Source organism: Dermacentor albipictus, chromosome 6 (genome assembly GCF_038994185.2).
Source record: "Dermacentor albipictus isolate Rhodes 1998 colony chromosome 6, USDA_Dalb.pri_finalv2, whole genome shotgun sequence".
Classification (NCBI taxonomy): Eukaryota; Metazoa; Arthropoda; class Arachnida; order Ixodida; family Ixodidae; genus Dermacentor; species Dermacentor albipictus.
Window position 1 is genome coordinate 137,255,411 of NC_091826.1, and position 14,833 is coordinate 137,270,243.

Genomic DNA, 14,833 nt, shown 5'->3' on the forward strand with positions numbered 1-14,833 from the left:
TTGTCTGGAGTGTCCGTTTATTTTTTATAACAGTATTATTAAAGGATCAGGCATGTGTCGACTTAGCTTCAGTAAGAATACACTGGCAATATTGGGATGCAACACTCTCGTAATCGGGTACAGGACGCCGCGCATGTATGTCAGAACATGCTCTGGCCCAAATGATAGAAATGCAAGAGGAAAGAAAACTGAAGTAGCTCGATTGGCCAACCACCATGTGCTAGAGGTGCTGCTTTAGAGATACAATTCCCTAAAACGTTTAGTTATTCTATACTTACACTGTTTTACTATCACTCTTGGAATCGCGGTTACCCAAAGAAAACGCATGCGGCAGACGAAGGTTAAGCGGCGCGGTCAGTGGCGGAGTGTGCGCGACCGAAGTTTAACAGTCAACAGAAACAAACCTTCCCGATTACTAAAAATAGGAGAATGTGTTAGCGAGCAACAGTCGAATAAGTAGCGTAAACGTTTCGATCGTTGCAGGCAGCTGAGAAGTAAGTATGACCTCACCATCATACTAGGATGCATTTAACTACCTGTAATAATAATACTCTGGTGTCAATTTTTGGAAGGGTGGAAGCAACTTTTTCTAATACCTTACACTTCGATTCTATTTCGTCGAGGCTCTTAGAGTGTTCTTTTGGCCGTCGAGTAATTGTGCGAGTATTTCTTGATAGGGCGGTCAAGCGTTTGGTTCCACATCACTGCAAACATAATTAGGGATAATGCAAAGTTACGAGTAATCAGAGCCACCATATAAACACTATATGGGCATGTCAGCTGGGCAAGACATCGCTTACTACATTTTACAGTAGATGTTCTGTTACTGACCTGCACTAAAAACAGGAGCGGGTTAACCACGATGCTAACGGCAGCCCAGCTGACGTGCCCACAGCTAAAAGCAGCACTTCGTGCCCATGACTCCATGATTCAATGGACAGAACGCCTGCCTTTGGTTCTACTAGTTCATCGCACAGCTCTGAAAGTAGATACACAGCGTTGCTGAGCAGAAATCATTTCCGGCACGATGCTTAGCCTACTCGGTGAGTTCTTCGCCTCGGAAACGTTATCTGCTGACCTACAATCCTACACTGACCGCGTCACATTACAATGGCCAGTGTTACACCACCGGCTCTTCGTAACTACCGCGGGAATGTTTACATGAGCCGACCTTTACTTCATAGCAGTCACGTATTTACCCGTTACAGCACTACTCGCGCTCTTTTACAAGCTCCTTACAACGGTCCCTTCAACGTCCTGAAGCGTGACGCCAAGTTTTCCACACTTCTTGTCAGCGGATGCAAACAGACAATTTCCATTGACCGCTTAAAGCCAGCTCATCTAGACTCTGGCAGTGCCATCTCCACCACTTAAACCACTCAACGGCAGTGCCTTCATCGCTAGTGCGGGAGCCATGTAGCGGGCAGTAGTCATAGAGCCCCATGGCGGAAGAAGTGACTGGACTTGCGCCATCACGCATATGGGCGCCACAACGGTAGCCACGACATAAACGCAGTCGTCTATTTAAAAAATGACAATTTCTTGTGGGCGTTCTGTTCATACAATCTCTTCCACGCTTGTTTTCATCAATACTCTAAACGTTTCCTGCATATCTCACTTGCTGGCCGGTTGGTACATCCATCCACTTTAAACCCAAGCGCTTCTGAAAGGTCCACGTTACCCAAGAGTCTCGGCGGGTGAATCCCTTTCAATTTCATCAGGAAGTGCTCAGTGGTCTTCGGATTTCCTCTGCAGCATACACGTGCCTTATCTAGCTGTGAACATTTGCTGCGATATGTTTTTGTCCTCAGGCAACCAGCTCGAGCCTCAAATAGCTAGGTACTTCCCCCATTTTTCCTTTCTAATTTATTTCTTCAAATTGTTGTAAATCTCCACGGTAAAGTTTCTTTCAATTCTTTGAATCCAATTCACTGTATCTGTCTCTCTCACTTTGTTTCTGGACGCTCTCGGTTGTCTATATAGGGTGATAATTTTTAAGTTGTACAGAATTTTTTAAACATCATCTGTGAGACATAGCATTATTCTTGTCCTTGAGCTTGATTATCTGAAAAGGCAGATATTACCAGCAAGATAAATCGAAACGCATATACATATAAACACAAGTTCAATAATTAACTTCCCAGATACGTTAGAGCACATATTTCATTTTGCAACTTGTATCCAGTGGGCTTGCAATAGCTATCAATTCAAAATTAATTTTTAGAATCACACCAGCTTCGAGACATGATCTCCCAAGATGTAAAAGCAAATGCATGGGCGTTCGAGTTACATTTGTTGTTCGATGCTTAACAGAGCGTTTGGTTTAAAAAGTTAGTAGAACAACAGTGTATCTTTAGGGCAACTTTCATGGCGCATGACTCCAAACGGGCGTCATTCTGGAAATTCATTACAAGCGGGCATGCCCTACAAGTACACCGGGTGCAATTTGTAAATTTTATTATGTGTCGTACTTATATTAGATATATAATTAGCGGACTTTTGTTAATTTGTTGAAGGTGTCTTTCGATTTCTAGTGTAAATATTATCTGCCTAAAATTATAATCGAACTCAAGGACTAGAACTGCGTTAGCTGCAACATGCTACTTTCAAAAATTCCATACAAATTCGAAATAATGAACCTGTATACACATTAAATTGCCCTCTACTTGATTAACAACTTTCTTGACTTCTTCCTCAAGTGTGTGTACACAATGTTTATCTACATGTACTTGCGCATTTTAGCCACCGAATAATTTTCATCCATCTTCCGTAGTCTTTCTTCTAAAACTAATTTTGCTTTGCGCTTCTCCGACTCCAAAAGAAGCCCAACCTATGCCACCATGCACTGCCTCATGCGTGGTTCGGCCATGGGCTCCCAAAGCCAACGGACCTACCGATCTTTTGGTAACTTCCTGCACCGACAATATATCCGATTTTAAGCACTGAATGGTATTTGCGAACGCTTGTGCTTATACCATTACTCCTTTTCATATTCTACGCACCACTTCATATATATATATATATATATATATATATTGTGACACGAGGTTTAGGCAGCCAGTCTCTTCTTTATTCTCTCGAGTGAGAGCCCCACCACCAGGCCCCAAAACGGTGATGATGAGTATGTACAGGTGAGAATATGAAGCGTATGAATAATGCTCCCACTAATTACCCCGCACGCGCAAGCAGCCAGCCAGGCCGCGACTTAGCCAGGAGGGGAACGCCGAACGAATGGTTTTAGGCGCGAAACGTGAACGATCTCCGAACCACGACAACGATGGTCGGAAGAAATGTCTACGGGAGTAACGCGATAGGTCACGGGAGATGTTTGTGCGTTAATAATATATGGTCCAAGAAAGCGGGATTCAAACTTCTCGCACAAACCGGGTCTACGAATGGGCGTCCAAAGGAGCACTTCCTCTCCAGGACGAAAGGAGACGTCGCGACGAGAGATGTCGTAACGTTGCTTGCGATCCAGCTGACTGGCTTCTGTGTTGAAGCGAGCACGTTGACGGCATTCCTCAAGTCTCGAGACGAACTGTTCGGGTATACTGGCTGAGGTGTCAGTTGGGGCATTGAAGAAAGCGGCGTCGATAGTGAATGTCGGTGAACGGCCGTAAACTAGGTAGAAAGGTGAGTATCCCGTAGTTCGTTGGATAGCGATATTGTGAGCAAAAGTCACGAAAGGTAAAAGTTTGTCCCAATTGTCGTGGTTTGGCCCGATATACATTGATATCATATCTATTAGTGTGCGATGAAATCGCTCGGTTAAGCCATTTGTTTGTGGGTGATATGCGGATGTTGTCTTATGAACTGTGCCACAAGCTCCGAGTACTTCTGCGAGCATTGTTGACATGAAAGTCTTGCCGCGGTCGCTTAACAGTACACGAGGTGCACCATGGTGCAGCACAATGGCATCTAGAAAGAAGGTGGCAACGTCGGAGGCCGAACTGGAGCGTAGGGGAGCGGTCTCTGCGTAACGTGTGAGCTGGTCAACAGCTGTCACGACCCATCGATGACCCGCTGGCGTTATGGGCAAAGGGCCGACTAAGTCTATCCCAACGATGGCTAATGGTGTCTCGGGACATGGGATGGGCTGTAAAAGCCCAGCAGGAGGCGAAGTCGGTCGTTTCCGCCGTTGACACTGAACGCAAGAAGCGACGTACTTGGCCACAAAGGTAGACATGCCTGGCCAAAAGAAACGGCTCCTAACGCGGTGGTATGTCTTGTGGAATCCCAAATGGCCAGCAGATGGGTCGTCGTGCAAGGCTTCAAGGATTTGTGTGCGCATCGAACGTGGAAGAATAGGTACCCAGCGGCGTCCGTCGGAGTTGTATATGTAGCGGTACAGCACATCGTTGTCAAGCTTAAATAGTCGAAGTTGTCAACGTAATCTGGCATTTGGTGCAGATGTAGCTCCGCACAGGCGTTGGATGATGCTGTCGCAGTAGGGGTCAGAACGTTGACACGAGGCGAGGTGAGTGACGCGATTGGAAGATAACGTGTCAGTAACCGATAGAGGTAATAACGGTAATAACGGGAGTGACGACTTAGTCGCATCATCAAGTGGCGAGCAATGGAGAGATGTACTCGAAGCTAATAGCGGCAGCAGGCAGCAAGAGAGAGCGTCGGCATCTTGATGCTTTTTCCCAGACTTGTAGACAACGTCAAAATCGTACTCTTGTAAGCGTACCACCCAGCGACCAAGGCGTCCGGACAAATTCTTGATTGACGACAACCAGCATAAGGCGTGGTGGTCGGTTATGACCGTGAAATGGCGTCCGTAAAGGTATGGTCAAAATTTTTGGATCGCCCAAACTACTGCGAGACATTCCTGTTCAGTGATCGAGTAATTCTTCTCGGCAGGTGTTAGTGCGTGACCGGCATAGGCAACAACTCTCTCTCGTGAGGTGGTATCACGCTGTAAATGTACAGCACCGATCCCATGGCCACTAGCGTCGGTGTGCAAGCAAGTTGGTGCGTTCTCATCGAAGTGACAGAGGACAGGGTCGGTGGTTAATGCCTGTTTGAGGGCTTGAAAAGAAAGTTCGCATTCATCTGTCCAAGGGAAAGCAGTGCCCGACGTGAGCAACTTGTGTAGCGGCGACGCCACGGCCGCAAAATGACTCATGAAGCGGCGCAAGTAGGATGCCAGGCCCAAGAAACTTCTTAATTGCTTTTGATTTTCAGGGCGAGGGAAGCGAAGCACGGCAGCAACCTTTTCGGGATCTGGTCGAGCGCCATCTTTGCTGATAAGATGGCCCAACACTTTGATGTTCTTTCTGGCAAAATGGCATTTCTTTGTGTTGAGTTGGAGTCCAGCGTTGGAAATGCATGTGAAAACTTCGTCCAAGCGCTCAAGGTGCTGACGAAAAGTTGTAGAATAAATAGCGATGTCATCTAAATAGCACAGACAGGTCTTCCACTTAAGGCCACGTAAAACTGTGTCGATCATGCGTTCAAATGTTTCAGGGGCACTACATAAACCGAATGGCATGACGTTGAACTCGTAAAGTCCGTCTGGTGTTGCAAAGGCTGTCTTGTCCTTGTCGGCTTCGTGCATGGGGATTTGCCAGTATCCGGATCGGAGGTCGAGACTAGAGAAATATTCTGCACCCTGGAGGGATTCAATGGCATCGTCAATTCTTGGCATCGGATACACGTCTTTGCGCGTGATCTTATTAAGGGCTCGAGAATCGACGCAGAATCGTACAGAGCCGTCTTTCTTGCGAACCAGCACGACAGGAGACGACCAAGAACTGGAAGATGGCCGAATGATGTCTCTTTTGAGCATGTCATCAACGTTATCCGCAATGATTTTCCGTTCTGCGGAAGACACGCGATACGGGCGGCGGCGTACAACCGAACCTCCTTCGGTTTCGATGCGATGTACTGCGACGGAAGTGTGCCCCAGAAGCTTGGAGTGGACGTCAAATAAGGCTCTGTGTTTGTACAGGAGTGCCAGAAGGTCTTCTTTCTGCGCAGTGGTCAAATCGGGATTTATCGCGGCCGTTAAAGCAGCGGCAGCAGTGTGATAATCAGTTGTGGTAGACAAAGGTGGTGACTCGGTGTGAAGCGGTACCAGCGAAAGAGGTTCGGTGTCAGTAAAGCATGTCACAGTAGAGCCCTTGGAGAGCACAACTGGCGAAGAAGTAGGGTTATGCACAGCGACTAACGCTCTACCATCCTGAAACCGTACTAGGCTAGGAGTAAGGCTAAGCCCACCAGAAATGCAGTAACCGCTCGGTGCAAGGAACACATGCATGGATGGATACAACTTTCTTGTACGTCCGGCAAGGTTTAACGCGACCCGGGCTCAGGTCTCCCATGGAGGAACGTCAAGGCCCTGCCTCAACGCCGCCTCACGGGCTTGCTGGACTGCCCACGTCTGGATTCCGAGGTCTGAGCTGCGCAGAGCGGCGGCCCACCTCGACGACAGGGTCTCCGGATTAACTGCCATCCCTCCTATAACTACATTGCACTCCCACAGCATGTGTTTGAGTGTTGCTGGTCCTTCCTGGCACAATTTGCACGTGTCGTCCTGATGCTTATCTGGGAAGATGCGTTTGAGACGGAATGGATTAGGGAACGTGTTTGTCTGGAGTTGTCGCCAGGCGACGGCCTGCCTCCTGTTCAATTTGGGACTCGGCGGGGGGTATATCCTTCTGGCATTCAAATATGCACTGGTGATGTCGTTGTATCTTGTGAGCCTGTCCCGTTCTGCTCGAGAAGCGTTCGCTATCGTGCGAGAGGCGTTGCCCTGTTCGGCGCGGCGGGTCATGTCTCGCGCCGTCCGGTGCGCCGTCTCGTTTAGGTTCGGGAGCGCGTCGCCTTCCGTGGTGACGTGCGCGGGGAACCATATGATCCTCGAGCTCGCGGTTTTGGATCTGCCCGCTTTGGCCAGAATGGACATGGCTTCCTTAGAAATTCGACCTTTGGCATAATTCTTTACTGCCGTTTGCGAGTCACTTAGTACGACTTCGCATTCCTGTTCTGTGAGGGCTAGCGCAATCGCTACTTCCTCCGCTATTTCTGAGTGTTTGGTGTATACACTACATGTGGTTCTGATTTTTGATTCTGCGTTTATGACTACGGCGGCGTATGTTTGGCCGTTCGCATATTCGGCTGCGTCGACAAAGCGCGCGTTTCTGTCCATGCCGAATGAACGGAGCAGAGCCTCGGCTCTTGCCTTTCGTCTACCTCGGTTGTAATCGGGGTGCACGTTTCTTGGGATGGTTGCCACCGTAATGGTCTCTCTGATTTTGTTGGGGATTTGCATTTTCTGGCCGTGCTGGTTGTGGTACGTTATGCCGAGCGTGTTCATAATGTGTCTTCCCGTCGTGGTGGTCGACAGGCGTTCGAGCTGCGAGATGCGTTGTGCTTCGGCTATTTCTTCTATAGGAACACATCACCATTAATAATAGTGTCGGAAGTCAGTGTCAGAATATGCTCATTGCCCGCGGGAATGAAACAGTCGGCTGACGTGACAAAACGCAGGCTATGAGCATTCACAGCGGACGAAGATTCAGTGACCGTCATATGAATAGTTCGCTGACGACAAGAGATGAAAGCTGAGGCGGAGGACAGGAAGTCCCATCCCAAAATCATCGCGTAAGTGCACGAAGACAGCACGACGAACTGGATGTGGTGGAGGATGCCATCAATGAAAACGCGCGCAGTGCAAACACTGGAGGGCTGTACAAGAACTGCATTAGCACAACGAAGGGGAGGGCCATTATACGGTGTCTTCACTTTTCGCAATCGAGAACACAAGTCAGCACTAATAACGGAAAGCGATGCACCTGTGTCAACCAGGGCTTCGATTCGGACACCTTAAACACACACCAAAAGTACATTTGACGGGCGCTCCGGAGGAGTTTCACGTTGTCCAAAAGATGCAGCTTTCCCTCCTGAAGCTGCACCATTTAGTTTTCCAGGCGGTGATCGGAGGATGAAGTAGCCGGTCGTAGAGGGGAATAAGAGCGCCGCATCGGTGATGGAAAGCGACGACGCGGGAAACGCAATGAACCGGCAGTGTTGAAGTCCTGTGGAGATGGGGAACGTCGTGGATAATAATCGTAGTCAGAACGCCGACGTCGTGGTACAGGGCCAGAAAACTGATCCCTTTCAAATATATATATATATATATATATATATATATATATATATATTTCCTGTACCCTCAGGGCCATTGGCATTGGAGAGGGGAGTGGTTACAGGCATACAAAACAAGAAAAAATAGGAAATGTGATACAAGGAAGAGAAGTATTGCAATAAAAGTTAACAAGTGCGTCTACTTATACAATGTTAGCTACGGCGTTCTTGAAAAGCTGGTAATCTATATATATATATATATATATATATATATATATATATATATATATATATATATATATATAGGCGATTATCTTGAGGAGTGCTTGGGTCCTCCAGGTCCCCGAACAAATAAGTCGGGGAACTGGAGTTTTCCCATTTGTTCAGTGCGCGTGTATCAACAAAAAGTGAAGAAGATGCTTACTCTGTAACTGCACTGAAGACCGAAGTTAGATGTATCAGGACAGTGGTCGATAAAAACACAAAAGCAATTGCCGACGTATCATCACGATTAAACGATTCAGAAGATAGGGCTCGTCGTTCTAACCTTGGGTTTTGGGGGGTAGCTGACACTGAGCCAGAAACTTGGCAAGGATCGGAGAATAAGATTGCGGAACTTTGTACTTCTAAGCTTTACCTCAAGTTAGACCCTTTAGATATCGAGCGCGCTCATCGAATTGGCAAATAAAGCTCAAATAGAAGCAGACCTATAATTCTCAAAATAGCACATTTCCAAGTAAAACAACGTATTCTTTCAAATGCTACCCAAATAAGAGGGTCTAATCACAGCATATCAGAAGACTAATCAGCTAACACTCGGCAGGCACGTAAAGAACTAACCGAGTTTCGCAAGCCACAGCAGAAGCCTTGTAAACTTCGGCACGATAAACTAATCGTGGAGAGCAGAACTTACAAATATGACAACACCACAAATATAGGTATAGCAACATAACAGCTACCATGATGTTCTACCGCAAAACCAGATAGCATCCATGGATCACTTGTTTATTCCAACAATAATAGCGTGTTGCCTAAAAGCGAAGCACTCTGTAGCCCCATCGCTTCTTCTGATTGCAAGCTTCTAGTACTAACAAACCATGTCTGAATTCCACCGTCGATAACACAGAGCTTAATTCCTTCTTCCGTAATTTTGACATCTTTAAGCGCGATCGTGTATGCAAACGCGGAGGAGGTGTTCTGATAGCTGCTCATCGCAGCCTCTTTTTCTACATTGTCAATATGACTTCACCTCTAGAAATTTTATTCGTGTTGCGCAGTACCTACAAATTAGTATTGGTGTATGCTATCGACCCCCCGACGCAGATGCTTTTTTCACTATTCACTGCCACGAGACACTGCAAAATGTTACGACGTTATTTAGGCATGCACAACTACACTTCTTAGGTGACTTTAACTTTCCTGGCATAACATGGCCCGAACCATCCATAACACTGTCTAAGAATAACCTCGAATGTTTTATATTAACGCATGCTCCACCTTCGGTTTGACGCAGTTAGTATCTTCCCCAACGCGAAAAAGCGAATAGCGCTCTAACATACTCGACCTTATCTTAACATTCCATCCCGACTGTGTTTCTTCTGTAACACATCCACTAGAACTATGTGATAACTCAGTACTGCATGCAAAATTATCCTGGCAACTGCCTCAGAGGAAAAAGAAACAAAAAAAGAAAATAACCATTTACGATATAGTTGATTAGATCAGTATTAACAATGCACTAAGCCAATTCAACAGCTCGTATATTTTAGATTTCCCGAAGCACACAGTAGACACTAACTGGACGCATTTCAAAACTAAAATGATCGCACTCACTGGGATTTACATACCAACTATCACCTTAACGGAGGGACATTCATCCCCATGGTTCAACAACACAATAAAACAACTAAACAATAAAAAGAAGAGATTATTTCCGAAAGCCAAGCATTCCAATACAGCTCCTGCCCGAAAAAAATAATACGCCAGTGAAAAGGCATCTTATTTTTTGGCCTCAACAACTAAACAAACCTTCTACTCGACAACAATCTCTAACATGCTGCAAAACAATCCAAGGCAATTCTCAAAATACATTAGCCCAAATAACCGTAAACGATTATTAATTTATGATAACAACAAGAACCGTGTTCCCGAACACAAAGTACCCAATGTACTACACTCTCTTCCGTGTTCATTTCTAAACTCAAAACTGACCTCCCAGACAATCCTTACTTCAACCAACCGATGATGCCAGGCAAAACACTTGAAGAATTGGCTATCACCAAGCTAATAGAATCCCTCAAGTTTAAGTCCTCGGCCAGCATCAATGGAATCCATTCCCAGATGCTCAAGAACGCTGCGCACAACTCTAGTGTATTTTTGTGCCATATCTTTCAGCAATCATTATCATATGGAGTGGTCCCAGAAGACTGGAAAATTGGTAAGATAATTCCAGTACCAAAAATAATCATCATCGGGCAATAACTACCGTCCAGTTGCCCAGACGAGTGTTTGTTCCAAACTAATGGAGCGTATAATTTATTCTCATGTTGACAAGTATCCAACATCCGCTAATTTCTTTAATCCTAATCAACATAGTTGTCAGAAAGGCATGTCCTGCAAGACTCAACTAGCTCTCTTCATCACTGACATCAGCTCATGCCTTCATCAAAACGTACGTATAGATGCCCTCTTCCTAGATTTCGAAGGCTTTCGACAAGGTTCCTCATGAACGGCTCTTCCTAAACTATCGTGTCTTTATCTTAACCATTGGGTTCTGCAATGAATACGCAACTTTCTGAGACACCATCAACAGTTTGCTTACGCTAACCAATGCTTGTCTAATTTATCAGCCGTTATCCCTGTTATCTCTCGAGTTATACTAGACTTGACCATAGAACAGAAGAAACCGGTACACACGAAGCCGATCAATGAGGCAGCAGTAAGAGATAAAATAACAGGTATTCTACTTTAACTCAGGAAGAGGACCTTAGTGTTGAAGCAACGAACAACAATCTCATGCGCACCATTAAGGAAAGTGCAATAGAAGTCGGTGGTAACTTCGTTAGACAGGATACCGGTAAGCTGTCGCAGGAGACGAAAGATCTCATCATGCAACGCCAATGTATGAAAGCCTCTAACACTGCAGCTAGCATAGAAATGGCAGAACTTTCCAAGTTAATCAACAAGCGTAAGGCAGCTGACATAATGAAGTATAGTTTGGATAGAATTGAACATGCTCTTAGGAACGCAGGAAGCCTAAAAGCAGTGAAGAAGAAACTAGGAATAGGCAAGAATCAGATGTATGCGTTAAGAGACAAAGCCGGCAATATTATTACTAATATGGATACGATAGTTGAATTGGCTGAGGAGTTCAATAGAGATCTACACAATACGAGTGGCACCCACGATGATTATGGAAGAGGTAAATACTAGAGGATTAGGGCATGCCACAAGCTATTATAGACTTTTCTCTTGAGGGATAATGGCAACCTGCTGTTCATTATCTGAAAATGCCTGCCAAACGCACCCCAGCCCGTTCTTATTCTTCTGATTATTTCAGTCTCAAGATACAGATCCGCGGCCACTACCGGTAACTACCTACTTCCAGTGCCTCACTACCTATCGTAATTAGCTGTTCTCTTCCGAGAGTGTTTAACATTACCTTAGTTTCCTGCAGATTTATTTTAGACCCACCCTACTGCTTGGCCTCTCCAGGTCAGTGAGCATGCATTCCAATTGGTCCCCTGAGTTACTAAGAAACGCAATATCATCAGCGAATCGCAAGTTAATGAGGTATTCTCCATTAACTCTTATCCCTAATTCTCCCCAATCCAGGTGTCTGAATACCACCTGTAAACACGCTGTGAATAGCATTGGAGAGACCGTATCTCCCTGCCTGGCGCCTTCCATTATTCGGATTTTGTTGCTTTCTTTATGGAGGACTACGGTGGCTGTAGAGCCGCTATGGATATATTTCAGTATTTTAACATACGGCTCGTCTACACCCTGATTCCGTAATGCATCCATGACTGCTGAGGTTTCGACTAAATCAAACGCTTTCTGGTAATAAATGAAAGCTGTATATAACGATTCGTTATATTGCGCACATTTCTCTATCACCTGATTGATAGTGTGAATATCACCTTCGTACATTATGAATATCCTGTGAATATCCTTCGTACATTACGGGCCTTAGTGACCACGTTGTACTTCACACTACCTTTTCTACCAGCGTTACCAAAAGTCCTAAATCCAAAAAAAGTACTAACGCTGTACGACAAAGGAGACTACACTAGCATGAATCGTGACCTCCTTGTTTTCCATAACCATTTTGCTTCTACCTACCACTTACGTTCTGCCGAGTCGAACTGGTCTCTCTTCAAGTCAGAAATGCTGCGTTTGATTCGACTTTACATCCCTACCATCAGCATAACAGAGCGAAAACGTTCTCCGTGGTTTAATGTTAAACTAAAGCGTTTAAATAACAAGAAAAAGCGCCTCTTCCGTTCTGCCAAGTTATCTAACACCAAATGTGCCTGGAGCAAATACCACACCACTGCCAAGCAATATTCCGATCTCACTACCCAAACTAAGCTCCGTTTTTTTTCTACTACCCTCCCTGAAATGCTACAAAGCAACCCTAAGCGCTTCTGGAAAACAATCATCCCTGATGTTGATACTACTATTTCTCTCATTGACAGCACTGGCTCACCAGTAGGCGTATCCGACGTACCCCATGTCTTGAACCATGCATTCTCATCAGTCTTTACTAAGGAAACAACTCGTGATTTCACTGATCCTGCGCCTTTGCCGCATCCACCAATGGACGGCATCACCTTCAACGCACATGGTATTGTTAATATTATCGACTCACTAAAATTTTCATCTTCCTGCGGTATCGATGGAATTAATTCGAAAGTCTTAAAGAATACTAAACATGTTTGTAGTCTCATTCTTTCCCTCATTTTTCAACAGTCGCTTGATACAGGCACAGTTCCACATGACTGGCGAATTGGGAAGGTCATTCCGGTTTTCAAGAAAGGTGACAGATCATCCCCACGTAATTACCGACCCATTTCGTTAACCAGTGTATGCTCTAAGATCATGGAACACGTCATTTACTCTAATGTTGCCACATTCCTAACATCGGCCGACTTTTTTCATCCAAACCAACACGGATTCCGGAAAGACCACTCATGCGTAACCCAATTAGCTTTGTTCCTGCATGACATTCATTCCTATCTTGACCGCAATATCCCAATTGATGCGCTATTTCTAGATTTCGAGAAAGCTTTCGATAAAGTACCCCATTCCCGCCTTTTGCTTAAAATGTCCTTGTTAAACATTCATCCTAGTGTCTTGAACTGGATTCGAAGCTTTTTGACTGACCGCATGCAATTTGTCTCCGCTAATGGCTTCTCATCATCCTACTCACACGTTCTTTCAGGAGTACCTCAAGGCACGGTTCTTGGCCCCTTGCTCTTTCTAATATACATTAACGACTTGCCTTCCACAGTAACATCTAGTATCCGCCTTTTCGCGGATGATTGTGTGCTCTACCGCCCCATAACTAACGCCGATGATGCTTACATCCTCCAAAATGACCTGGATAACATGCAGCGGTGGTGCACTAAATGGCTAATGTCCCTAAATACTACAAAGACCGCACAAATTTCTTTTCACCGCCGCCGAAATTATACTCCGCCTACTTATAAAATTAACGATACTACTATTATTTCCACTAACTCTTTTAAGTATCTTGGCATTAACCTTGCTAGTGACTTAACATGGTCTTGCCACATTAACCACATAATAAATTCATCTAATCGAGCAGTTGGGTATCTCCGACGTAACCTGCGCATGACACCTCCTTCCTTAAAATTACTAGCTTATAAAACATTTGTACGACCTAAACTTGAATACGCTTGCGCAATATTTGACCCCCATCAGTCTAACCTTATCTCAGCCCTTGAATCTGTTCAGAATCGTGCCACTCGCTTTATTCTTTCAAACTACTCTCGATACTCCAGCATATCCGCCTTGAAATTGCAACCAAAACTTCCTTCTCTCGCTTCCCGTCGCCGAATTTCACGTCTCTGCCTTTATCACAGGTTTTTCCATTGCTCGCCCCGTGACAGCAACCTCATCCTACCAGTACGTCGAACACCCCGCACAGGCCATCCAAACAGCGTCATCCCGCATCGTTCCCGAACAACTACACTTCAGAAATCATTTTTTGTCCACACAGCTCGCGACTGGAATGACCTTCCCTGTCACTTAGCACAAATCCCTGATCCAGTCCATTTCAAGACTGCCATCGAGGAAGCCATGTCATCGTCATGATTCTCATGTAACATTAATTGTTAACCGCCGTTCTTGCGCCCACCCCTCATGTAATGTCCCGCCAGGGCCCCTTGAGGTTCAAATTAATTATAAATAAATAAATATGTTCTATTGTTGATTAGCCTTTACGGAATCCTGCCTGGTCCTTTGGTTGACAGAAGTCTAAGGTGTTCCTGATTCTACTTATTTTTATTTAATTATTGATACCTCAAGGGTCCAAAATAGGACATTACATGAGGGGTGGGCATGTAAAAGACGGGATATATGATGTGGAAATTAGAAAGATGAGTCGGAACACTCAATGGCAGATCTAAAGCGTGCTGTATCGCGGATGAGTGCAGTTTGTCTGGGAAGGCCATTCCAGTCTCGGGCAGTTGGGACGAAGAATGACTGCAGG

At 45.3% G+C, this 14,833-nt stretch overlaps 1 protein-coding gene and 1 long non-coding RNA gene across 2 annotated transcripts in view; both read left to right on the plus strand.

Annotated features, from left to right (window-relative positions):
* The window catches only part of LOC135902292 (chitinase-3-like protein 1), an 830,286-nt gene that overhangs the window by 445,740 nt on the left and 369,713 nt on the right, over positions 1-14,833 (plus strand). The window lies entirely within an intron of this gene.
* Positions 12,872-14,304, plus strand: LOC135902289 (uncharacterized). The gene is made up of 3 exons (XR_010564478.2): positions 12,872-12,943; positions 13,069-13,153; positions 14,205-14,304. It is a non-coding gene; the product is annotated as an uncharacterized lncRNA (long non-coding RNA).